Source organism: Pelophylax lessonae (assembly GCF_965119305.1).
Source record: "Pelophylax lessonae genome assembly, chromosome: 3".
NCBI lineage: Eukaryota > Metazoa > Chordata > Amphibia > Anura > Ranidae > Pelophylax > Pelophylax lessonae.
In genome coordinates this window covers 534,939,465-534,965,954 of record NC_138770.1, presented here as the reverse complement: position 1 = coordinate 534,965,954, position 26,490 = coordinate 534,939,465, and the positions used below count along the sequence as shown (strand labels likewise).

Here is a 26,490-nt window from a genome sequence, read left to right as displayed (position 1 = left end):
GATGCACAGACAATCCCTGGTATAACTCGAAGCTCAGTTTGACACTGTTTTTAGAACACAGTAGCATTACTGCCAGATTAGATCTCAGTAATCCAAGACAGGATTGCTCTGGCCCTTTGCTCTTCCCACCTCCTGGCTTGACGGTGCCTAATGATCATTGAGACCATGATATCCACAGCACCAATGGTTAAGTGGGCACAGTGGTGGATGCCCTTTTTCCAGAGGCGATTCCTTCCCTTTTGGGGAAAAGGCTCAGGTCACCTTCATTGCCCAGTAAATGAAGAGAAGACTGTGGTCATTGTGGAAGAATCTGCTCAACTGCAATTCACTTGTCCTCATTGCTCATAGTCCTAGCTGATGCCAGAAGCAGGGGCTGGAGCACCCACTGCCAGTCGGAAGTGACTCAGGGTCACTGGACCTTTCCTGCTCAGAGAATCGTCTCAAGCATTCTGGATCTAAGGACAGTTTTCTGCTCTCTTCTTGCCTTTCATCGCCTCATAAAGGTGATTAAATTAAATTGCTACACCTAGATGGAGGCGCCATCTTGTGTGTGTTTTTTTATATGTGCATTAGGATCTCAAGACCCAATCTGAGAGGAGCTGTATCCACTGCAGCTGATATTCCTTGCCACTCTACTGGCCCTCTCCTGTGCCCCGTTAAAGGACAGTTGGGGGTCTAGTCAGTGCAATAGCTTATTCATTTTCTTGGGATAAATCCCTGTCAAGTTTTTTTTTTTTTTCTTTTGCCATCTGTGTTGTATTTGGGAGATTTCTAGCTCGTAGCCAAAACAAGAGGAAATCACTCCATAGTGAGGGAATCACTGGTTCTCCCCAGGGTTAATAGAACTCCATTGGAAGATTTCCTCTCTGTTCTTGGCCTGGTGACAACCCAAAATTGAGGAGTTTTACTCTGTGACAATGGTAAACCGGACTAATAGAGCCAAATCTTCAAAAGGATGACCCTTCAAAAAAGGGGGCACAGGCAGCAATATAACCCTGACAGATGTTGTGATCCCCTCTCCATTCTTTCCCAAACAATTTACACCCCATTCACACTTGTGCGACTTGTAATTGGACTTTGGACATCAAAGTCGCATGACAAGTTTTGCCCCATGTTTTCCAATGATAACCATTCATATGTGTGTGTGACCTAAAGTCACAGCAACTTCAAAATAGTTCATGCTCTAACTTTGGTCTGACTTTCATGCAATTTGAGGGCCATAAACTTCAATGGTAACCCCCAAAAGTTGAAAATCCTACCGAAATGTTTTACATGCAGCAGTGGTTCCGATTTTGCAGAGGGATAACCAATTCAAGTCACAACCCATCCAAAGTTGCATCCAAGTTGCTCTCTGACTTTGGAGTCATACAAGTGTGAATGGAACCTTATACTTTTAAGTACTGTTCGCTTGTAAAAACCCAAACAAATAAGAATATTCTAATGAACAAGAAATCTTTTAAACCTGTTTCATTTCTGGGGAAAATTACTCTATGAACAAACATTATAGTCATATAGGCTATGTAGTAAAACATAAAAAAATAAGTTTTATACAGTTATTCCAAAACAATTTTAGAACGTTGTATTTAAGAGTCATAAAGGATATATTTTATTGCAATAACACTGTGTAAAATCTCAGCAAAGATGGCAAATGTTTGTTAAATAGCAGTTGTTACTGCCCATAGAGAGGTGAAATGACTTCCCTTAGTATATAAAAGCTTAGTGCCAGTCTTTTACTTTCCAAAATGAGATGGTATTTCTTTCCTTATTGGGTTCATCCAGGAATGTAATCCAAAGATTAGAAAGTGATGTTTTATCTTTTTAGATGCAATCAAATTAATCTTATAAGATGTCTTTGTAAATACCAGGACTCTGTAGAAGGTAAGGTTTAAATGATTAAACCACCCACATTTTAGATTTTGGGTGTTTCCAAAGCGATCCATTTCAAAATCAATTTTTTTCATGCAATGAAAATTGTCTGTATTTAGAAAGTGTTTTAATGATGGCACCAAGTACCTTCTGAAGTCAAACTGAGAAGACAAAGGGCTGGAGTATTAATATATTGGTTGCATTATTATACTCCAGAGAAAGCCAATGATTTCTAAGGCTAAGAATGAAACGCTTGCACATTCACACATTAAATGCCAGAAGCCCACATCCAGCTGGCTGCATTTAGAGTATTGAGAATAGGAAATCTTTGTTAAATTCCCTTATGTTTTTTTTCAAAGTATACACTTCACTCAATACAAAACTTTATCTTGCTAGCTTTAGAACCTTCAGATTGACAATGCATGCTATTAGGGCTCTGGACTGCAAATAGACTGAACCTTCTCCATTATTATCATACACAGAACATTCTTATGATGGATTGATTCACTGCACATATGGACTGTTCATTTTGGGCTGATTTTTATGGTGATGCATTGCTATGATGAGTTATTTTTGCACATGGTCACTCTTTGCACTTTATTGCTCAATTGGTTGGTTTCTATTGCAGTATGGTATTTTATTTTAATTTGTACTATTGTTTGTTTTTGATCACTGATTGCAATCTTCTTTCTTCATTATTTGTTCACTTCATTCGAACCTCCTTACCGAATACTCACACAGATTGGAATGCACCATTTCTAAATGTCTAAATCTACACTCCAGGCAGAGGTTAAACACAATGTAATCCAGTTATGCAAGAATTACTTTTAACCTGTTGCCGCACAAGTGCACCTGGATGGCGAGGTTTTAAAGGCAGCTTCAGGTATCTCGTAATGATCGGGAGCCATCAGGACTGGCTCCTAATCATGTGACCACTGTGACAGCCAATCACAGGGGTCATGTGATCAGGCAGACCTCCCCCCCCCCCCCCCGGGGAATAGCGCAATTAGAGAAACTAAGCTGGGCAGGAAGGGGTTAACAATAACGTACAGTTAACACATACCTGAGTCTTGTTATCAGCCTCTCAGACTAGGAGAGAGAGGACAGCACTTTTAGAGATTTTGGGTTCTTTATCTTTGCACAGTGTTGTCAGTCTTCTTTCTTGAACATGCTTACATGAGGGGAGTTTAGAGGGATGACCCCATTTTCTCAGAAGGCTAGGGTAATCTGGTGACCAAGCTGTAGTGCAGTGGAAAAAGTGAGGTCACTCTGCTGATAATGAAGACCCCTTAATAGCCCCCCCTTCCCACGAAAAGGGAGCCTTGACTGCTTGAAACATGGCATCTGTCTGTGGCAAACTAAAACCGGGAGGTTAAGTGGTTCCATTTAGGATTGGCCACTAAGACATAAGGTGACTGGGTGGAGCCGGAACTTTAGAAAAAGGCTATGTGGGGGAATGTCCCACTACTCTGAGGATATTCAGCTGTCACAAGAGTTGTCCACCCGCTTGCCCAATGTGGGTTTCTTCACCCCTTTGTTGCCAATTTTTACCTTACCAGCTATTGGTATTGCTTTTAAGGGATCTGTCCTAGGGTTAATTCTTGGGTCTGTTAATCCCTGTCTGATACTAATGGTAAAGACAGGCCTTTTTAAACTATCTGACTTTATTATAGAAGCTCACGGTATAACTGTGACTGGCATGGTTATGTGGTACTTTATATGTTGTAATGTTTGGAAAGTTCAAAAAAGCTGCCGCCTTGCCCTGTTTCCAAATTAATCGAACTGTGTATTTTTTGGGGGGTAATGTTTTGGTACATTAGTTGGTCAACAGGAGCCTATGCTTCTAAGCAGTCAAGCTGCTGGGGAAGTAAAATAAAAATTGTTAAGTCAACCATCAAGAAAAAGCCATATTATCCACCTATTGGCTCAAAAGAAAAATATGAATTGCAGGGTTTCATATTAACCTGACAAAAGTGAGTTTCTTTTTTTTTTTCTTTTTAGTTTTAACTGTATTTTTTAGTTCTTAAAGTAGAGCTAAAGAAATCCTATTTATTTCCATTTTGGATAGAGTTAAAGCGGAGTTCCACCCTAAAATTATACTTGCCTCCATCTTCTTGCTCCGGGTCACCTGAAAAACAAATGGATAATCGCAATTTTTTTTTTTTTTTACTTACCTTGTTTAGAAGAAAATCTACTTACCTTACTTCCTCTTTCTCCCCTTGGCGGCCACGGCGATTCGTCACTTTCTGGCTTGCAATGAATCCTGGGAGCTGAACGTCATCGCTCCCAGGAATCAATGCGCCTGCATCGGCCCCGACATCAGTTCCGGTGCAGGCGCCGTCATACTTTGCTAAACAGCTTCTGGGCATGCCCAGAAGCTGTGCAGGGATGACGCTGCGGCACCGGAAGTGACAGCGGGGCCGGTGCAGTGCATCGTGGGACCAAAGAAGACGGAAGAGGACACAGAAGAGGATCGCGCTGCCTTCAAGTTGCCCACACCTGAGATGGCAGCGCTGGAGAATACATTTTCAAGGTAAGTATTTCTTCTTTCAGGTAAGTGCAACCCGGGACAGATCAGAGGCCAGCCATTGTGGAATGCACTATCCCTGACTGTCCCAGGGGTATTTTTATTAAAAAAAACTTTCCCAGGGTGGAACTCCGCTTTAAGTGAGGGTTATTTGTGTTTTTTTTTTTTTTTTTTTTCTTTCTTTGCTATCTGTGTTCCACTGGGGAGATTTCCCTTTTACTTACTGTCCCATAGCCAAAACAGGAAGTAAGAGAAAATCTCTTCAAATTCGGAGAATCCTTGTTTGTCATCAGGGTCAGCAGAACCAGTGTTCCCAATGGAAGTTTTTCCCACTCTATTGCTGTTCCTAAAGGGACAATCCAACATTTGAGATTTTCTTTCACGTTCACTTTCGGCGAGAACAGTAAATAGGACAAATAGAGACGGTGACACAGATGGCAATAAAAATCTGATGGTATGATCCCTTTCCACTCTATCAAAAACAAAATCAGAAAATTGCCCTTAGTTATATGGTAACTTAATAAAGAAATTGCATACAAATCCAATCGATATTTCTTTTTTGCGTTCTAATGTTATGTTCCGATAAGTAAAATAGAATTGAACACGGTGACATTTGACTAAAAGAGTTTTATGACATCGAAAACCTTGAACTACATCTGCTTGTTCTTGCAAAGTTGAAGCAGCTGTTAGTCACAGGCCTGACTGCAAGGTTTCACAACTCGGGGCTTTGTTATCACTAGAAAACAGGTTTGTTCAATACAAAGGCAGACGTTTTGGCTTGCATTCAGACAAACACAAAAGGCTTGTTGTACCTGCTAGCCTGTGGGACTCTACACATGAATACCTGTTGCAGTTCTGAATATATGGCTTATGCCACTCAGCCGAAAGCACAAAGGCAGTTTGAACCGTTTGCTTTTGGGTGTGTGTTCTCATGCACAGTTCTGTATTAATGGTGTCGGAACTCAAGCAGATGTCTGCTAGAAGTACTGGTAGACTGATCCATCTAGTTTTTAGGTTTTCAAATCAAGGTAAACAGGACTGCAGCACTCAAGCTTACAGTTGATTCTAATTTTTAGGTGTGTTCACTATTCATGTTCAACATTACATTTCCACATAGTCATTCCCCTCTGAAAACACATTTTGTTTTAAATGAGGAATAATAGTCTATTGACTAAATGATGCTGTACTGGCAAAAAATGACATTTACTTCTGTGTTTTACAACTGAGAAAATAAATTATAATAACTTTACAAGTGACCTTTAGAAAAAGTCTCGTCCATGTTCATACATTGTATATATGTTGTATTCAGATAATAGGCCAACGTTGTGGCTCCTGTATAATTGAGGACCCCAAGGACCTCTATTGTATGCTAACATTTAGGTATTAAGATTTATATTGTGTGTTAACTACCATAGCTGGCTTCTCTTACGAAAAAATGGGTTTCGGTGTAACTTTGTATCCTATCCAGTGGAAGGATTTTCAGCAGATCAATCTATAAGTGAGTCTCCAGCTCATGGAGGACCACAGCCAATTGTAGAGGGTTTAATCTTTTATAATGCATGTTTATGTTCTGTACTAGGCAAAATAACAAGAAAAAGTCAAGGCCTCCTAAACGCTACCCAGGTCTGGAGTCTCCACTGCTGTAATAGCACAATAGTAACTGAAATCTAAAAATATTGAAAATATATTCCCTGTCTAGTCTTTTACTTCCTTTTTGTAAGTAGTCATGGGAGACTAATTGTACTTTTATCTAACTTCTAACTTTACAACGTTTTTGTTACAGAGGGAGCCTCCTTTTTAATAAAGCCGAAGTAAAGCCAAAATTACAAACTGAAAAATCAGCACAAGGGATATAACTTACAGTCAGTAGGACATATCCCTTGTGCTGTTTCCTCTTGTGAAAATCTTCCTCCATTCTGTTCCTCTACCCCCAGCGACGTAAACTTCCAGTGCGGTGGGGGATAATACAACTAATGGGCTGGCATAGGTTCTTGAGAGCCTGACTATGCTTACCTTTTCTGCTCACCCTTTCCCTCAGATGCTCCATACTTAGGAGCCATGCTACAATTTCCCCTGTGCTGGTTCCTCTTCCGTTAATGAAACTCTTCCTCCATCCTGTCCTCCTATCCCCAGCAACGTAAACCTCCAGTGCTGAAGGGGTTAATACAGCTAAGAGGCTGTTACGGTCTCTCAAGAGCCTGACTATGCTCACCCTTTCAGCCCAATTGCTCTATTCATAGGAACTGTGTACTATATTTTCGATAAATGGAGCGGGCATCAATTATCACCCAATCTCCATTCTTAGATCCTGTTTAATTCATAGTTGTAGTATGGCTCCTATGTAAGGACCAGCTGGGCAGAAAAAATGGGCATAGTCAGGCACTCATAATGAGAGCTTATGACAGCCCAATAGTCCTACTGACTGTTAGTTATGTCCCTTGTGCTGATTTTTTCTGTTTGTGATTTTGGGTGCACTTAGACTTTAAATAGAGTTCTTATTTTTAATTGCAGTAACCCAAAGCAACCAATCAGAATGTTTTGTGCACAGGTCTGACTTTAGTAGTGCATTTTTATTGGTTCCTTAGCTACATTGTACCTAAACACTTGTAGCCTCCCCTGCTACCTGTCCCCCATATGCCAACAAGACCAAAAAACTGCTTTCTATTTTATGTAAAGTTCACACTTCGCTGGAGATTGGAATAGGAAAACATTAAGAAATACTATTTGATTGGCCTTACAATAATGCCTCAACCTGGAATTGTAAGCAACCAGCTCTGGTAAAATAAATGATAGAAAATCCACAATGGGATCAAAAGGGGAGTTGGGGCTATACGATACCCAGAAGTGTAAATAGAAAAAGTAAAAAAACAAAAAAGGATAAATAAAGAAATATCAATATGTATAACAAATTACACATTTTAATCAAACCTGTTTTTAAGAACCCTCAAATGAGGAACCATTGATAGGTACACATTTTAAAACAATAGTATCACAGTAAAGTACCAAAATGGCACAAATACGCAGGGTGAGCCCAAATTCATAAAGATCTTTACCCTCAGAAGAAGATTTTATGTTGAAATGCGTCAGTGTCTCTGTCCACCAATTTTAGTATTATCCTTCATGCATTTGGGCTCACCCTGTGTATTTTTGCCATTTTGGTACTTTATGTGATGCCTTTTTTTTTTTTTTTTTTTTAATGTTAATGTGTACCTATCCAATGGTTCCCCATTTGAGGTGTCTTAAAATGTTTGAATAAATTTTTTGTCATTTTTTTTATACATATTGATTTTTCTTTCTTTCTTTCTTTTTTTTTTTTTCTTTTTTAACTTTTTCTATTTACACTTCTGGGTATCGTTTAGTCCCAACTCCCCTTTTGGTCCCATTGTGGATTTTCTATCACTTTTCCAGGGATAGATACCCCCTCTCATATTTTCTGTTTTTTGGAACTTTTCTGCCTCTAAAATAAATTATGGTTGGGCCCCTTATTGGCTTTGAGTCCTAAAGGTGAATGGCTTGTTATAAATGTTGTTGTTAAAGTCATTGGGTGAACACACTTCTAGCTCTAGAGTTCAGATCTAAAAAAAAAAAAGCCCTACTGTCTTCAAACTGAAACGTAAGGATCGTTTTTTTTTTATTTAATATTTTTAACTATAGTGGTTTGCATAGTTTTTATATATCCTAGTTTTTATATATATTTTTTAAAATTAAACCTGTATTGTAAGAAATACATGGATTGCAATAGTGGACTACAATCTAAAAATATTAATTCTATTTTTATAGTGTACATGTGAATGAAATACAAAGATTTTTAACGTATACTACTCCTCTAAAGTGCATGTTTGTTACCCTGGGGTGGGGAGCAAAGACTCTAGCCTGTGGCACTGTGAATAAAACATATTGTGTATGCTCAATGACTTGGATATATGAATACAAAGGCTTCAGCATGTAGTCTTCTAACTTATCCCCTTGCATACTGTTTAGCATGGCACTCTACGTATGCTTCAACCTTTTAGCTATGAAGCGTACTCTGGGTTTTTAATTACCCTGCCATCAATTAGCCTCTGAAAGCAACGCCAGGTCTAGAATGCTGTCACTTACCACCAACACTCCTCTTCTAGATCTAGGAAAAGGAGGTTGCAGGTTGAAGGCTTGGTCTGGCATGGCAAGAGGAGAAAAGGTGAATGGAAATGAATACAAATCCACATTGTTTTACCTCCAGCAAAACTACCATTTGGATACTCAAAGGTTGCACAGGCACCTGTGATTCAGAGCTGGGAGAGCAGTGACTACTTTTCCTTTCATTCCTCCAGAGCTTGTTGTGCTTCTAAGAGATTAATTCATAGATACATGCCAGGCTCCAGCCCTTCCATCTTTGTGTTGGTGCAGAATTTGATATTCCAGAGACTAGCTGTCTCAATTTCCATTCTTTAGAAGTGCAATGTTGGTGATTACTGAAGTCTTATTTTTCTTCTTCTAGCTGACTGGAGTGGTCTTTTGCTGCTGTAGGCCATTTTTTTTATTTTTTCAAATTTTTGATATATTGTATGGTAAATGCCTTTCTTCATGCCACTTTTGTAAAAGGTATCTGGATAGTAGACTTCCTGATAACTGAAAGTGGACCTAGCATCAGATACATTTTTTTTTTTTTTTTTTTTTGTTCCATGTTAAGAGTATGCAATGTATTAATTACAGGTATTTCTTAGAGAATATTGGATGGGAGAGCCTGTACAGTCAATTCTGGCACAATTCCCTAAATGATTGGGAAGAGAGGAGTGTCCCATGTCTCCCCCACGGAGGGGGGGGGGGGGAGATACTGGGAAGTGGGGATTTTAAATGTGTTCAAAAATGAATCGCTAAATGTCGATCAATAAAATTGTTATGTACACAAAAGTGTTAAAAATGCAAGACACATAATATTCATAAGATATGTTATGTTTTACACATCACCATACAATACAAATATTGGTATCAAGGTAGATCTCATACAGTTTGGATCAACGCATTTCGCCCAAAATACAGGCTTTTTCAGGATCCAATTTTCAATATTGCTAAACCTTATAACGGACCATACAAACAATGTGTCAGTTCCAAGGGTATACACAATATAACACATACAAGCATATTCATCTTCAAAAGTCAAGAGAGAAGGAAGAAAAAGCAGGATTTCATTAACTATAGGTATTCATTACTCCTCTCAGAAATCACATCATTGCCACTGCCTTTATTTGTGATGGTCTCCCGAAGGATGGAGCCATTTTTCTTCAGCTATCATCCGGCGTCAACCTCTACTTTCTTAGACTGAGATGCTGGCTTAGCGATGGCATAGTCATATAAATTCTTGTGACTGCTCTTGGCTGTGCTCTGACACAAATTAGCCCCTGCTGTAGCATTTTACCTTGAGAACTGCAAGCAGTGGACTGATGACATCAGGAATTTACTCATACAGACCTTTGCTAAAAGATCCAGTCTAAAAAGTCTGGTCCTTCTACAACCTTCCACTGTTTTTACCTGCAGGACTGATGCTGATTGAATGTCTTTTAGATTCACAGTTCTCTGCAAGCTCTATAGACTGCAGTTCATGAAAGTCCCAGGAGGTCAGCAGTTTCTGAGCTGCTGCAGCAATCACGTCTGGCACCCACAATTATTCCATCGTTAGTTGCTTAGATTGTACATATTCCCATTCTAATGTTTGCTCAAACAACCATGGCAATATCTGCATGCTTTTCTATTGAGTTACAACTGCACGATTTGCTGTCTTCGTAATGAGTAAGCATAGTTAATAAAGTGTCCACTTAATGTATATTGATGATGTTGGTGTGATGCTCAGGGGAGTATTATCAGTATTTAGGTAGACTGCCATACAAATAAAATTGGATCACAGTATTTAACCACTTCAATACAGGGCCCTTTCACCCTCTTCCTGCGCCGGGTCAATTTTCAGCTTTTAGCGTTGTTACACTTTGAATGACAATTGCTCGGTCATGCTACACAGTACCCATATGACATTTTTATCATTTTCTTTCACACAAATAGAGCTTTCATTTGGTGGTATTTAATCACCGCTGGGTTTTTTTATTTCTTACTAAAAAAAAAAAAAAAGAAAAACGTTTTTTTCCTATTTTCTGTCAGTAAATTTTGAAAATAAGTAATTTTTCTCCTTCACTGATGTGCGCTGATGAGGCGGCACTGATGAGCACTGATAGCCTGCACTAATGGACACTGATAAAGATGGCATTGAGGAGGTACTAATATGCCACACTGATAGGTGGCACTGACGGGCGGCACTGATGGGCACTGACGGCAATACTGATGGGCAGCACAGATGAGCAGGCACTGACTGGCAGCATTGTGGGTACCGTGGGCACTGTTTTTTTACTTTACTGTAATCAGGGCACTGTCCTAGATCCCTTTTTGAGGAGGAGCCGATGATCGGCTCTCCTCACCACACACTCTGACAGTGTGAGGCGAGGACAGACGGTAAACGGCACTTCCTCATTTACATGTGACTGGCTGTGATTGGACACAGCCGATCACATGGTTAAAGAGCCAAGTCATTGGCTCTTTACCAAGATCGGGGTCACACCATGTCCTAGGAATGCGTTGCGGCCACGATCGCTGCACTGCGCACCCCCGACATGACATCGTCCCAGAACGAGAGTCGCACCGCTCCTCCTTCATTTGATAGTGGGCGGGCGGCAAGTTGTTAAACAAAGCCTGCTGTATTATTTATAAGTTCATCAAAATATGCTTAAGGGCCCTGCACACGGGCTGAATATCAGGCGGCATTGGCCCGGTTCAATAGAAACCAGAAAGTGGGCGATATTCGGCCTGTGTGTACATCAGCTGGTCTGATAGAAGTCGGTTCTTCGGCCGGATTTTGTTGAAGGGGCGTGATCGAAAAAGGTCTGCCAATCGACATCTGATCAGTGATTGAGAGCACTGACCAGGGTGTTCTGGGGGGGACCAACCCCCCGTCGGAACACAATAGCTCAGCAGGGGAGATTGCTGTACTAACATCACCTAGTTATAACAGCGGCCCTTCCCAAGCTGTTTTTTTTTTTTTTTCGTTCAGCCCATTGGGTTAAACGGGGGAAAAAAAACAAAAGTAGTAGTGTGTTAGGTTTTAGTTCTGAAAAATGCTTGTTTTGTCCTTGATAGATATTCAAGAAATAAAGACCATGTGGTACAGCTTTTTGCTTTCTGGACAGTTTTTGTTCATTGTACAGTGTTTTTTATAGAGCATTGGCTCAACTATTAGGGCCTTATGTATGAAAACTTGAAGAAAACAATGTTTTTTGTAGAGTTAAACTTATAATTGGGACTTGCCTGTGTGCTCCAGTTACCATAACCCGTCATTTTAAAATCCGAAAGTAAAAAGAAAGGCATGGATCGCTAGATTTCTTAAAGCAGTAGGTGTTCTTAGTCAGACAAGTAATCTAAAGGGAAGGTTTCCCTTCCAGTAGTGATGGCCAAATGTTGGCTCCTTGCTCAAGTAGGGACTATGCGTGCAAGGGGGAAGGTGCCAAAAGTAGAAGAAGGTATAAAGTCCATATTCAATTTTACTAAGTGTATACTGAACCGACAGAACTGTAGAGCTCCTGATGGGTGATTCGTATGATTTCTCCAGATGTCGGTTTAAACCTTGACTGCCATGTGGAGCGATCATACTAATTACCCTTCAGGATCCTTCTAATTTTATCAGTCAAGTCACTCCAGTACACTCTTGTTAATGTAGAGTCTAGATTGCAATTGAATCTGGACTATATATATTCTGCTATTGGCGCTTGAGTCCTTTGTCCATTCTAAAATGTATACACTAAACAGTTCCATTTACCATTTGGATATGTTGCCTGTGTTTCTAAAGCTTTCTGTAGACTCCAGATATTTTGTTGATTTTTCAGGTACAATCTGACCTTTTTCAGGACAAACTCTCTGCAGAATGTTCAAGGATAACTACTTAATTTATATTCTTGTAAAATTGGTGGTGTCCATTGTAACTTAATGTAGTCATTTTTCTGAAAAGCGGTGAGGTTCACATCTATGCAGGTTGCGGTTGATACGTTTTTTTCATTGCATTTTTGAACACCCGTTTTTATGCATTTTTTTCTGGGCTAATAGGAAAGTAGGACATGTTCATGTAGTATGACTTTGATGAGATTTTGATGTGATTTTGATGTCTTTATTGCGACTTTACGCTATCTGGCACTCAATTAGCATTAAAGTCACATCAAAATAGTACAGGAACATTTGTGTCCAAAGTTGCATGTTAGTTTAGGGCTAGGGTTTGGGTTAAACCCATGCCCCTGCATTTACTATATCTGGTCTTCCACAGTACATAGAACATGGAAATGCAATAGTTTTAGTAAATATAAACTGCTAAATACCTTTTCTCATCAGCAGTTAGAGCAGTCTTGGGGTTTCTATCAGTGTCTGGTTAAAACTTGGAGGAGTTTTGAGACTGCAGGACCCCTGACCCTCTGTCTGGACAGTGCTGATTGGTCCTGTGCTGATCACATGCACTCTCCAAAGAAAAAGAAAAAAACTCTATCAATACACACACCATGTGCAGAGTGCCTCCAAGGCTCTGTACTGCAATCAAGAGATAGATTAGGGACAGTAAAAGAAGGGGCAGATCCGAGAAGACAGGATAAAACAGCCTTTTTACACAATGCACAGGGTTAACCCTTTAGGTTTCACAGCGAGTATAACAAGCATGCTTTACTGCATATACAGACTGATTTTACTGATGTGGGTTTAGTAACACTTTAAGGGCTAGGGTTATAGGTTGGGGCTAGCAGTAATCATTGGGGTTAGTGGTAATTGTTAGGGTTCGCGTTAGCCAAAAAATCGTAAAACGCATGAAAAATGCAAAACTTGCAATCCTGCCCATGGACATCTGCAGCTTGACTCTTTTACCCCCTTGCCGTGGCATGCCGATATCCTGTACTCCCTTGTTGCTGTTGCCATTCCCATATTGTTGTGTTCTGGAACTATGTTTTATTATGTATAGCATCTTTCTACAAGCACTTATTCTCCTTGTACAAATGTTCAATTCTTTTTTTAATAAAGACTACTGTTTAATTGAAATAAAATGCAAAACTTGCATTTTTGGTGCTGATTTGTTGAGGCCTATTACACGCAAAATGCAATATGCTGCTGGAAAAAAGTCTCTGACCCGTTCCAAAAAAGGCACCAGCTCAAGCGCACAGATGTAAACTAGATCCATAGGAAACCATGTTAGATTCTGCAAAGCGCACCAAAAAAGCGCATAGGTGTAAACCAAAGGTAAGTAAAGAAAATATTTTGTTGGGTTTCTACAGGCAACACCACTATGTTTACCTGGCACAGCATGTTGGACTTTAACAAAGTTGACACCAACAAAGGAGGATATGGAGGAAAGCGTTTTGGAGGAAAGATTACGTATATTAAGGACATTTCCTTAGTGATTAGTAATGTTTCGGTCATTTTATCTACAGTAGGAAGCGGACTGGATCAAGTACAGTCCTACAATAGGAACATCACAAAAATTTCAGCCCTAAATCACAATCTAGGAGATGGAGACAAGAGTAGATAAGCAAGTGCTATTGGTAGTGTATTTCATGGCTGATGTTAGACGTTGTCTAAAGCAGTGTTTCTCAACTCCGGTCCTCAGGGCACACCAACAGGCCAGATTTTAAGTATTACTTTGGGGAGATGCAGACTAGAATACTGCAGTCACTGAGCAGCAAATTATATCACCTGTGATGTATTTCAGTTTTCTTGCAAACTTGGCCTGTTAGTGTGCCCTGAGGACCGGAGTTGAGAAACACTGGTCTAAAGCCTCGTACACACGCGTCGAAAATCGGCAGGGAATTTTCGTCCGACGACCGATCTGCCAATTTTCGGCTTGTTAGTATGATGCTTCCGACAACCGACTCCGACTCCAAAAAAAATCTGGTGTGCAGGCTATAAAATTTTTGTCCGCCGTCAAAACACGGCCGATTTCTGTGCAGTCAGTACAGATTTCGACAGGGAAAAATCTAATGAGCAAGACTGGCCATGCTCAGAGAAGAACACAAAGAAAGCAAACCAACACATAACATCAATTCTGAAGTAGAATTTTGTCGGGCATGAAAATTTGTGTGCAGTCTAGGCACATTCCAACCAACAAAACACCACTCTGGACAAAAGACGGACGATCGGTTGGCCGATAATCGTTGCGTGTGTGCTAGGCTTAAGCCTCTTGGTTAGAAAGGGTGCAACTCACCAGTTACTGGCTTCTATGATGCAGGTTTTACTGTGGCAATGTTGTTCTTCAGTCCTCAGGTTGCTCACCTCCATTGTGGAGGAAAAACTATAAAAAGGGTCATTTTTTTATGGAGGTGACCAAGAGTAGTAACCCAACTTGCTGTTCGCTAAAATACCTAAGTAGTACAAGCTCAGGAACTTTGAGGCAGGAGCCATTTTGAGTGGACACCATACTCCGATGATAACTAGGAAAATGTTAAACTTGTTTGATGTGTCTTATACACACAGCCTCTACAGTATTAAAGAAGTCTATAATATCGGACTATGCATGCACATACATCAAGTAAAGAAGAAGAGCAAAGAAAACATTGCTGTGGGGCTAAGCAGGTATAGAGAAGAGGGGTGTAATAGGGCTACATCTGTTTATGGAAGTAAGGGGAAACTGGTAAGGAAACCTTGTTGCCGTTATCCTTTTTAAGTCAAAATGTTTTTTTTTTTTTTTTTTCCTTGGGACCAATTGTGTTTGAGTCCTTGGTCTTGAACTTTTATTTTTTTATTTGCTATGAAGAGGCTTTGGAAATATTATTTATACCACACCCTTTTTTTTGTATTCTTTTGAAATTAGGGCTGCAGCAAGAAAAAGTAGTATCTTATTTGTTGTCCAGAATCTCCAGATTGGTAAAATGCCTAGGATTTGCTCAGTCTGTACTGAGATTCATGTTCTCCATTCATGTATAGATCCTGTGTGGATGACTCTATTTCCAAATCCTCCTACATCATTTTTTAGCATGTGTGTCAGAAAATTCCCCTTAGATGGTTATTGAGAAATTTCTCTGACACATAAACACGAGTAAGCTGCAAGAAAACTTGAAGGAGAAAATGATTGGCCTGAGAACTTTGAATGAAGGAACACGGGCAAAGATGTGGGCCATATTTATAGCCACTCTTCCTTCATTTTCCCTTTTTAATCAATGTTATTGGAGTTCTATTCCTAATTAGACCTTATAAATGTACTCTATTTTGTATTACACATTGCCCGATTATATTTTAAAATTGAAACAAAACTTCTTTCATAAAGGTCTTTTTGATCTATACTTGTTACTTCATTATTTATTTAATTACAGAATATTAAAGATGGCGGTGCACATAGATATTTCTGATCACTGTAGATACAAGCATTTGCAAACAAGGGATTCACGATCAATATTGAACCTTGCTAAACACACAGTATTGAATTTAAAATATGATTAATTAGTCATAAATGTAAAAATGATTGTCTCACTGATCTGTATTAAGATTAGTTCCTTGGCACACATCCATATAATGGCTTGAGCAACTTAGAAAATTCCACAATGGTCAATCAGTGCAGCAGGGTCTAAATTGATCAAGAGCTTTCTGTATTGATCAAAAGATGTTTCTTTTGGTTTTTGTTTTGCTTTTTATTTATTTTTTTTTATTAAGGGTAAATTTTATTAATTTAAGGCACAATGATAGCAGTATCCACAGTGTACGCAGTACATAGCAGAAGTACAATCATGATGATAGACATTCACAAAATTGTACAACATCAAAGTATACAGCAGCTTGTACAGTGTCCAAAGTCAAAGATTCCTAAAGAAACCTATAGTGTGTCATTTTTACTTTATTTAAAGGGTAACTCCACTTTCGTGGGGGGAAAAAAATAGCAAATAAAGAAAAACAATATAGCATATACACTTGCGACACAAGTCATATTGTAATTGAATGTTAATAAAAATGACCTTTCCTTTTCAATCCACAGCTCTAATTTTCTGAAAATGCAATGCAATATGGCTACCTGGAGCTGTTCTGTACACAGAATGTGTACTGACCACATCCGAGAAACATAATTTCCTGCTTTTGTGATTGGCTCACCAATTTTTCCAAAAGTCTGCCTAAGATACAAGTCAGATTTCTGGCATCCCCTGCAACAAAAATGTCATTTTTGGTGAGATACTTCCAATAGGGACACGTCTAAGGGGATGCAGGCTCAGCAGGTTTCCTCATTAGTGCTCTGCAGCTGCACAACTGGTTGATAAATTATGAAACCACTCCCATTAGACTCACTCAGCACAGGAGAACTGAGGAACAAACATGGATTTCTTCAGAATAACAAAAGTTAGGAATTTGCAACAAAGATTGTTAAAATCAGTGTAATCTAAATAGATCACCCAACGGGGAATGTTTTTTTCTCAACAAAAGTGCGGTTACGCTTTAAGGAAAATAAAATACCGAAACAAAACTTAAAACATAATACCAACAGAGTCACATTGATCTCATTCTTGTTTTATTACCGTAGTTAAGTCATATTGACTAATTGGCTGGTCATATCTGTATTTTTGTGGCCAGAGTTTCAAATACTTAAAATAAATAAATTTACAGTGTGTGTGTGTGTGTGTGTATGTATGTGTATATGTGTGTATATATATATATATATATATATATATATATAATTTGTGTATATACTACAGTATCTCACAAAAGTGAGTATACCCCTCACGTTTTTGTAAATATTTTATATCTTTTCATGTGACCACACTGAAGAAATTGTACTTTTGTTACAATGTAAATTAGTGAGTGTACAGCTTGTATAACAGTGTAAATTTGCTGTCCCCCTCAAAATAACCCAACACACAGCCATTAATGTCGAAATCGCTGGCAACAAAAGTGAGTACACCCCTAAGTAAAAATGTCCAAATTGGGACCAAAGTGTTAATATTTTGTATGGCCACCATTATTTTCCAGCACTGCCTTAACCCTTTTGGGTTCACCAGACCTTCACAGGTTGCCACTGGAGTCCTCTTCCACTCCTCCATGATGACATCAAGGAGCTGGTAGATGATAGAGACCTTGCGCTCCTCCACCTTCTGTTTGAGGATGCCCAACAGATGCTCAGTAGGGTTTAGGTCTGGAGACATGCTTTGCCAGTCCATCACCTTTTACCTTCAGCTTCTTTAGCAAGGCAGTGGTCCTCTTGGAGGTGTGTTTGGGGTTGTTATCATGTTGGAATACTTCCCTGCGGCCCAGTCTGCCAAGGGAGGAGATCATGCTCTGCTTCAGTATTTCACAGTACATGTTGGCAATCATGGTTCCCTCAATAAATTGTAGCTCCCCAGTGCCGACAGCACTCTGCAGCCCCAGACCATGACACTCCCACCAGCATGCTTGACCGTAGGCAAGACACACTTGTCTTTCTACTCCTCACCTGGTTGCCGCAACATACACTTGACACGATCTGAACCAATAAGTTTATCTTGGTCTCATCAGACCACAGGAAATGGTTCCAGTAATCAATGTCCTTAGTCTGCTTGCCTTCAGCAAACTGCTGGCTTTCTTGTGCATCATCTTTAGAAGAGGCTTCCTTCTGGGATGACAGCCATGCAGGCCAATTTGATGCAGTGTGCGGCGTATGGTCTGAGCACTGACAGGCTGAACCTCCACCCCTTCAACCTCTTTAGCAATGCTGGCAGCACTCATATGTCTATTTCCCCAAAGACAACCTCTGAATATGACGCTGAGTATGTGCACTTAACACCTTTTGGTCGACCATGGTGAGGCCTGTTCTGAGTGGAATTTGTCTTGTTTTAACCGTTGTATGGTCTTGGCCACTGTTCTGCAGCTCAGTTTCAGGGTCTTGGCAATCTTCTAATAGTCTAGGCCATCTTTATGTAGAACAACAATTCTTTTTTCAGATCCTCAGTTTTTTGCCATAAGGTGCTGTGTTGAACTTCCAGTGACGAGTATGAGAGAGTGAGAGCGATAACACCAAATTTACCACACCTGCTCTTCATTCACACCTGAGACCCTGTAACACTAGTGAGTCACATGACACCGGGAAGAGAGAATGGCTGTTTGGGCCCAATTTGGACATTTTCACTTGGGGGTGTACTCACTTTTGTTGCCAGCGGTTTAGACATTATTGGCTGTGTGTTGAGGTATTTTGAGGGGACAGCAAATTTACCCTGTTATACAAGCTGTACACTCACTACTTTACATTGTAGCAAAGTGTCATTTCTTCAGTGCTGTCACATAAAAAGTTATAAGAAATATATTTAAAAAGGTGAGGGGTGTACTCGCTTTTGTGAGATGCTGTATATTACTGAAAGTATTGGGACACCTGCCTTTACACGCACATGAACTTTAATGGTATCCCAGTGTTAGTCCATAATGTTCAATATTGAGTTAGCCCAACCTTTGCAACTATAACAGCTTCAACTCTTCTGGGAATGCTGTACACAAGGTTTAGGCGTGTGTCTTAAGGGAATGTTTGACCATTCTTCCAAAAGCACATTTGTGAGGTCAGGCACTGATGTGGATGAGAAGGCCTGACCCTCAGTCTCCTCTCTCAATTATCCCAAAGGTGTTCTATCGGGTTGAGGTCAGGACTCTGTGCAAGCCAGTCAAGTTTCTCTACCCCAAACTTGCTCATCCATGTCGAACATTTCTAAACCTTGTGGACAGCCTTCCCAGAAGAGTTGAAGCGGTTATAACTGCAAACGTGGGCCAACTCAATATGGAACCATACAGACTAAGACTGGGATGACATTAAATTTCATGTGCATGTAAAGGCAGGTGTCCCAATACTTTTGTTAATGTGTGTGTATATATATAACTAATATATATAAATATATATATATATAATATGTGTGTGTGTGTGTGTGTGTGTGTGTGTGTGTGTGTGTGTGTGTGTGTATATATATATATATATATAATGTGTGTGTGTGTGTGTGTGTTCATACATGTGATGTATTTTTTTTATTTTATTTTTACAGAATTTTATCAAGCGTTATTGCTTGCTCAACAATGTTTCTTTCAGCCAAGGCTGCTTGAGTAGAATTGTGTCTGGGGTTCTAAAACTACAGCACGTGTGCATCTCAATCCAATTTTTATTTTGTAAAGCAGCCAGTCGACTTTGAAGTTCTGTGTACAGAATAGCCATGGAAAGAATACAAAACATTCATCAAAGTTAGGAGCGCAGCAAACTTTACCGCAGCTTTCAAATCCATAATTGTGTGCTGCAGCCAATAAGGGCTTTCCGTTGCACAAAATTCTGTTTATTATGCCTGCTACAAATGTACTTGCGTGGCACATTTTGCGAGTCTTGTGGCCACCTGTTGGTTTCAGTTGTAGGGGCTGTTTGTACAAAATTAACCCAAAACTTTAAAATGAATATATTTAATGTTTTTTTTTAAGTCGGTTTTTTCATCTAAAACAAAGTTTTTTTTAGATAAAAAAAATTAAATAAAACTCGACAATAAAAGAACCAAAAAGCTCCAACACGATAGTAGTTTTTTTGTTTGTTTTTAACCCTTCAATACACACATTGGTGTAATATGTGGGTCCATTGTAAGGCAAAATAATACTGTGTGATAAATATTTTTGCTTTTTTATTTTTGTGAGCATTTATACACAGGTCGGTTTACAAAATTTGCCTACTTTTGATTACCCACTTTTTAAACTTAAAGTCTGCAAAGCTTTAGTAGAGCCTTCTTAAAAATAAGAGTACATCTGTTTGTCTTTTGCCCATCACAAATCCTAAAAACAAGAGGTTCATTACTCATTTTGGAGTCATGAGAAGAACCATGCAAATCATTCCCTCATATGTGGTTATGCTTCAGTCCCCAAGCTCTACTTCATAGAAGCTATAGTCTGCATGAAGCACTTTGAGGCTTGCTGGACATGCAGTTTGGCATAAATGGCTTCATAATCTCAGGCTATTATTTGTGTACTGTAAACCTTGTGTTCTGGATGTACAGTTGGCCTAGGGGCAAAGAGGAATATCTACATGACTGCTCCTCTTATTGAAAACTGGAAATAACCCCCCTTATTTGTGGCATTTGTTATGGATTATTTCAGTACATCTAAACTGCTAAATACCCTTTCTTATAGTTTCTCGCAGTATATAGTGGTCTTGCGACTTCTATCAGTGTCCAGCTGAGCACTGGTTAAAGCTTGTAGAAGGAGTTTTCATTCTCCTCTGACTATCCTATGAGGCTGCTTGACTCTTGACCCTCTGTCTGGACCGTGCTGATTGGCCCTGTGCTGATCATATGCATCCTCCCCCCAAATACACATCAAACTGCATATGTGCAGGGTGCCCCCAAGGCTTTGTACTATCATGAGATAGGTTTTGGACTGTGGAACAGGGGGAAGATCAGAGAAGATGGGATCAAACAGCCTTTTCACACAATGCAGAGGATTAACCCCTTAGGATCCACAGTTAGTATACCAGCATCCTTTACTGCATATACAGACTGATTTTACTGATGTGGGTTTAGTAACACTTTAAGTTCTAATATGCCGCATAAAAAGTGGAAAAATGTGGCCCTGATAAAGGAATGACTTTCAACATCATATCTCCTCCATGATTTTGTTATAGAGTGAAGTTTATGCTTAAACAATTTTGAATTGTTGGAGATTTCTGTGCTGTCCTCTGTTGAGGGCTTGTTGCCCGTATCATTGAGGGCTTGTTGCCCGTATCATTGAGGGCTTGTTGCCCGTATCATTGAGGGCTTGTTGCCCGTATCATTAAAACCTACCTGGGTAAAATGCCTTACATTGTGTAAGCCCTAGTACCTCAACATCAGTTGATCATGGCTGGCGTTATTGCTGAAGATTCAGTGGAAGAAAGAAATCGTTTTTAATTGCTGGTAGACTGAACATTCCCCTATAAGGCTTAGCTAGGATTGAGGATATTATTGTTCTTGATTGGGTACAATTTGTGCTGGGCACAGCAACCAATCACTTGTGGAATCTGCACTAGAAAAAATTACATCTGGTTACTCTGGGCAAAGCCTAAACTGTACTGTAATTCACTTTTCATGGATAAAAGCCTAAATTGTCCTGTTATTCACTTTTCATGGATAATGCCCAAACCCTTCTAGACTGTATTCTTAGCATAGTTACTTCTGCATCTGAAGCCTAACAAGAATGTCTCTATTTTGGAAATTTGTTAAAAGAAAAGATTGCCTTTGGTGAGAAATGAAACGTTCCTGTTAAAGTTGCAAATAAAGTAGGTTATCCCATCTTCTTCTTTTTTTTTTTTTTTTGCAGAAACTTCTAAAGGTGTGTAAGATCTTGCAGGCGTCATGTTTGCTGTTTGAAGTTCCTGTCTTAAGTATTTTTTGGGAATAGCTGCATTTATAATTCTTACACATTTTCATATTTCAAATAAAAAAATAGTGCGCAAAGTGTAAAAAACAGAAAGCCATATGTTATTAAAAACATTTCTAATAATTTGGTGTGGAGGTTATGATTATTAGACTAAAGAACAGAAAAACATTTTTGTAACAAAGTTGAACATATATATTACAAAATCATTAGACAAATTAAATCTTCAAACATTTTCAAGCATTGCATAATGATTAAAACTGTGTTGTTTTTTTATTTATAAATTTAAAAAAAATATATTACCTACCACCAAGCTGTCGCATGCTCATCCATACCTGGTATTTTCTTTGCTCCTTGTAGCTGAATAGTGTGGTGGTATGAAGGAAAAAGTGGGGTATATGATGTTGGGGGACCAGGTTTTCAGGACCTATTTACACTTGTCCATTTCACTCGCATGAATATTAAAGCATCTTTTTTTTAAAATGTTTTATAGTGAAATTAGAAGGGCTCAATTATATACTTTATTACTTGCACCTCAACACACTTTTGTAGGTGGACTCTAAAGCAAACCTGCTACTTTGTACTAAAGCAAACTTGCTGTTTTACCTTACATGGGCCAATCACAGCTTTGCTTTAAAGTCAACAGAAATTTTTCGTAAAGTTGAAAAAGAGTTGCACAGATAGTAACTGCAACGTTCTAACAGGGCACCATTCTTCAATTGTTTACCAGCTTTTCCAAGTATCTAATCCACTGCAGTTTCCTTTCAGATGTTCTGTATTGCTGGTAAATCCTTCTACATTCATTTGGAAATTATACTATATGGCCAAACGTTTGACACCTGACCATCACACCTAAGCTCTTTATTCAAAATATGTAGAACCTTTAAATTGAGTAAAGGATACTGTTAATGCTACAGCATACAAAGACATTTTAGACAATTGTGTTCTTCTAGCATTGCTCCAAAACTGGTCCAATAAGACATGGTTTGATGAGTTTGGTGTGAATGGCCTGTTTAAAGCACTGACCTCAACTCTATTGAAAACCTTTTTTCTCTTTTGCTCATTGACGGACACAGCGCTCCATAAACCATACTTACTGGGTTATATTGCCTCCTCCAGGAGTAGGACTAGGCAGAACAAAAACACCTGGCTACGCCCATGGGCTGTCCCCAGCTTGATGTATAACCCCCCCTCTCTGCTCTAGGTAATCAGTTTTAATCTGTCTAGTCAGGAATAAGGACCTAGGCTCCCGACTGGGATCTCTGGTCCTAGAAATTTTTTCTCCTTCCTTATATCTTTTTTGTTTTTTCTCTCGGGAGATCCACAATCAACTGCTGGGCTGGGCAAGGGGCTGGATAATCTAAATTCAGTGGTCCCCCCAGCCCTGCATGTGCAGACTGCAGCTTCACACTAGGTTGGCCACAACATAGCCTCACGTACAGAGGCTGGCCCGCGAGGTGACTGTCTCGCAGAATCACATACAACCGGGTTTGGGTTTGAGTCACAGTGGTCCCTTGGCTGACAGCTCCCCTACTTCAGTGGCAAGGATTCTGTCTGGAGCATTACCTGCACCATGGAAGGGTAAGTACAGTCCCCCCCTCTCTGCGTTTTTTTTGGGTTGGACACCTGTAACCTTCACGGACGGTCGGACCTGCCTGCAGGTTCCTCTTCCCATCTATAAATCCATCAGTGAGCTGGGCTTCCCCCCCCCCACTCCCTTTCCCCCCTGTATTGGACCTGGAGTCTGGTTGGGATCCCAGGGCAGAGAATGCAGCAGAAACCCCTGGAGTCTCCCCCTGCTATCCCTACTCTGTAGGGGTCCTGGGATAGTGTGTCCTGCCCTGGTAGTCTGGAGTGGTCCCAGTGTAGGAGATCCCTAGGTGCATGCCCTACTGTTTGCAGTGTGGGTATAGTGCAGGGGGTATATATGCAGTGCAGAGACTGGTGCAGAGTGCACAGCGGAGTCTCCCTTACGTGTGTCCTACTCTCGGGGGGGTCCTTGCAGAGGGTGCAGCGTTGCAGAGGGCGCAAGGAAGATCCTAGCAGCATGCTTCAGCATTTGTAGCTGAAGGTGGCCATTTTCTATTAGTCTGGCTGGTCTCTGGTTGGCGGCCATTTTTCCTTAGTTCGGGAGACGCTGCAGATGACTGAAGCCTGTGGGGATGCCGAATCTCCTCTTCAGTTTCCTCTTCCTGTGCCTGGGACATATGAACAGCGATGGCGTCCATGATGATGCTGGGTTTAAATTCTCGGCCCCCCTCCGGGCGGTAGGGTGAGTCCTTGGGGGTCCCTGTTGTGTCTCTCTGTGGTGCCAAAAGATTGTTTTTTTTGTACTGCAAGGTCTTCCTTTCCTTTATAGAGCCTCAGAGTCACATCTCTCCCACTGACCCCCTTATGGAGGTGGCAGGTCCCTCAGAACCCCAGCTTCCCATGGTTGCACTGACGGCAGTCCTGCAGTCCTTAGTGTCCCAGGAGGAAGCATCCCCCACCTTCCCCTGCTCAGTCTGTCTCATCTGATTCTGAGCCTGATGCCGCCCGTCCAGGGGAACTTAATATCATACCCCCAGATCCATCATATAGTGAGAATAATTCCTCCATGGTCACAGCAGTGCTGGTAGACGCACTTATCACTGCAATGCGGCTGATGTAGCCACCAATGTGGCTGTGTCGTTTGGTATGCATAAGTCACCTCGTATTCCAAAGGTGTTTCCTTATGTGCTCTATTTTGACCTGTTTTCCTGTAAAGGATTGGGAACAACCAAAATTACCCTTTGTGGTCCCCAAACGTTTTGCTGTACGTAGTGGACTAGTTCACAAGCGGTGGACCCTCCTATTTTTAGGTTGAATAAAACAACCATGATCTCGGTAGAGGAGTCCCCATCCTTTAGGGACCTGGCTGACCGGAAAGCGGAGACATTGGCACACAGGATGTTTACTATGGCTGGTTCGGTATTGCGGACAGTCTTTGCCTCAGCCCTGGTGTCTCAGACCCTAACTGAATAGGCCAAGCTTTTGCACCAAGTCCTGGGTAGTGAGCAGGTCCCCGCTACTTATGTTGATTTAACAGACCAGTTTGTTAATGGGCTGCAATTTATTTGTGATGCAGCTTTGGATACAGCTCCTGTGCTTTCCAAATGTTCTGTTTCAGCAGTGGTGATTAGGCATGTGCTGTGGCTTAAAAAGACCAAGCCTCTAAAAAAGCTCCCAGTGATCTGCCCTGTCAAGGTGATCGCCTGTTTGGGACTACCCTGGATGACCTCATTAAGGGTATCACTGGGGGGGGGGGGGGGGGGAGAGAGTACCTTCTTGCCACAGTCAAGGAAAGAGAAGGAGCCTTGTCGCAGATGGGGGCCCTCCTTCTAAGCCCATAAAAAGGTCTTTCGTACTTCTGGGATGGAGAATAAGGGAAATAGATCTTTTAAATCATCCCCGGGAGGTTCCAAGCAACCTTGGTCTGGTATACCTAGAGCAAGCTTCTCCGGACCAGCAGACAAAACCCCCCTTCAGCATGAAGGTCTGCCCTCACCCATAATTGGGGTGGGTGGGGGGACTTCTTGGTTTCCGGCCCTGTGGACGTCTTTTGAGAGCATCAAGGATATCTGCAAAATGTTTCTTTTCGGGGTACCCAGAAAGGGAGGCAAAGTGTTTTTTTTTTTTTTTTTTTTTTTTTTTTTTAGGTTTATTAGGTCCTGAGTTTCCCTGTGTTGATTTAATTCCTGCAAAGGTTCAGGTAATGTCTGAAATACCTAAGGTCCCCCCCATCCATGTCCAGAGAATTGAATTACCTAGGTCTGATTTTAATTCTGACCAGGGTGGTCCTTCCTCTGGAAAAATTATGATTTAAAAATGTTTTTACCTTGGTGGATCCTCCGTTACCACGTGTATGTGTATGTTGTTTTTTTCTTGTCTACATTACTTGCACTGGTGTATAAACCCTGTAAAATTAAATTATGGAAGCCTTGCATCATGACGCCTTTATAATCTGTCAGTTGTGAGTGCAGTTTTCATTAACCAATAGACAATGATCTATTGCTGATCAGGATATATAGAATATTGATTACTGAATCAAAATGCTGAATTATCCTGAAAGTAAAAACCTGTATTGTGCTAAATAAAATGTATAGTCTTTTTCAGTGTGTGGGTATTTGCAGACGCGACTTCCTGCTTTGTAATGCTACATGACGGTTGTACTTTTCTGTTTTGTCTCAGAATGCAAGGCAAAGAGTCGGTCACTTACTGCAAACCATGCGTTCCCTGTGTGACTGACGTCCCAAGAAACAGACTAATCAAACTTGGGCGCTGAGAACATTCTCTAGTGCAGGGATATGCAAACTGTGGCCCTCCAGGTGTTGCAGAACTACAAGTCCCATGATGCATAGCAAGACTCTGACAGCCACAAGCATGACACCAAGTGGCAGAGGCATTGTGGGACTTGTACTTTTGCAACAGCTGGAGGGCCACAGTTTGCATTTCCCTGCTCTAGTGGCTAATTTTTAACCACTTGCCTATTGGGCACTTTCACCCTCTTTCTGCCCAGGCCAATATTCAGCTTTCAGCGCTGTCACACTTTGAATGACAATTGCGCAACATAATTATATAATTTTTTTTTTATTATTAATTCTAAACAAATCCCCTCCCCTTGCCTTTCATTTCCATTTTAAACTGAATAGGTTGTTTTTCAAGGTGAGGGTTCACATATACTTTAAGAGCTGGTTTAAAGTGAATTGGCTGCCTTAAGGAAA

General features: G+C 40.4%; 1 protein-coding gene across 2 annotated transcripts in view; it reads left to right on the top strand.

Moving 5' to 3' along the window:
• Window positions 1–26,490, top strand: part of ARID1B (AT-rich interaction domain 1B) — a 584,054-nt gene that overhangs the window by 17,457 nt on the left and 540,107 nt on the right. The gene's annotated exons all lie outside the window — the stretch shown is intronic.